The sequence below is a fragment of the Belonocnema kinseyi genome, chromosome 1, assembly GCF_010883055.1.
Source record: "Belonocnema kinseyi isolate 2016_QV_RU_SX_M_011 chromosome 1, B_treatae_v1, whole genome shotgun sequence".
NCBI classification, from domain to species: domain Eukaryota; kingdom Metazoa; phylum Arthropoda; class Insecta; order Hymenoptera; family Cynipidae; genus Belonocnema; species Belonocnema kinseyi.
Window position 1 is genome coordinate 107,409,512 of NC_046657.1, and position 1,689 is coordinate 107,411,200.

A 1,689-nucleotide genomic window follows, 5' to 3' on the forward strand; every position below is an offset into this window, starting at 1 on the left:
TCAAGTGCCAGAAGAAACCCAACTTGTGCCTCAGAGCCTCACTCTGGCCTTCGAACCCTTTCCCCGCGGTGAAGAAAACCGAGGACGATCCCCTGAAAAAAAAGCGGCATCAGCTGGGCTCTCGAACAAGAACCACATACTTCCTTCAAATTGTAAATTATTACGGAGTGTTTGTTCGACCAGAATTCTGGACAAATAGCCTGCGAACAGATATTCGTGCTGAAATTTTGCAAGAATAGAATATTTACTTTGATTTAAATTATCGTTGTGTATACATATCCGATATTTTTGCCGGACTTCAATATTTTAATCCGGCAAATTTTGACATCACGGAAACTATTTTTCCGGAAAAATCTTTTTCTAATTTAACTAAATTTTACTATTTCATCAAAAAATTAGGAATATCAATTTGTAAACGTATACACAAATTGGCATACAATCAAGAGTAACAAACACATTAACAACGGGAGAACAAAAATTGTAAATTTTGTCGCCGTTTTCAAAAAACTCAAGTTTGAAATATTCGTTATAAGCCATACCGAGTTTTGGTGAAAAATATTTTCAATTGTCCGATAGCTCAGGGAGCGGTGTTTAAATACGTTAAAAACCCGTTAAAAAAATACGTTTTACCGACTGATCACAAAAGAGTCATTGGTCACATTTCGAACCCCTTTTCCAGCTCCCCCTTTACAAAATTATGTTTTAGCGACTGGTCACATCTCAAACCCCTTTTCCAGCTTCCTATTTAAAAAATACGTTATAGTAATTGGCCACGGAAGAGTGATTGATCACAACTCGAACCCCTTTTCCAGCTCCCCTTTAAAAAAATACGTTTTAGCGTATGGTCACAGAAGAGTAATTCGTCACATCTCGAATCCCTTTTCCAGCTTCCTATTTAAAAAAAAACTTTACAGGTATTGACCACGAAAGAGTGATTGATCACATTTTGAACCCCTTTTCCATCTCAACCTATGCAAAAATAAGTTTCAGCAACTGGTCACACAAGAGTGATTAGTCGCATCTCGAACCGCTTTTCCAGCTCCCCCTTTAAAAAAAATTAGTTATAGCGACTGGTTACAGAAGAGTGATTTGTCACATCTCAAACACCTTTTTTAGCTCACTCTTTAAAAAAATACCTTTTAGCGACTGGTCACAGAAGAGTGATTGGTCCTATCTCAAACCCCTTTTCCAGTTCCCGCCTTAAAAAATTAGTTTGTAGCGAATGGTCACAAAAAAGTGATTGGTCACATTTCAAACCCCTTTTCCAGCTCTTTCTTTGAAAACATGTTTTAGCGCCATGTACAGAAGAGTGATTAGCCAAATCTCGATCCCCTTTTCCAACTCCCCCTTTAAAAAAATACGTTTCAGTGACTAGTCACAGAAGAGTGATTGGTCACATCTTGAACCCCTTATACAGCTCCCTTTTAAAAGAAATACGTTATAGCAATTGACGGTGGAAGAGTGATTGATCACATCTGGAACCACTTTCCCAGCACCCCCTATAAAAAAATGATCTATTGTATCAAAAAATGAGGAATATGAATTTGACATCTTGCTAGCTGACGTCACACCATGAAATACCCTCCCGACACCGATAAAAGTTGACCCTCTTCGGTAACTTTGCTTCGGAGCCTTCGGAGTTACTGACAATAAACATAACCTCAACTATCTGAAGATTTTAATCGATCT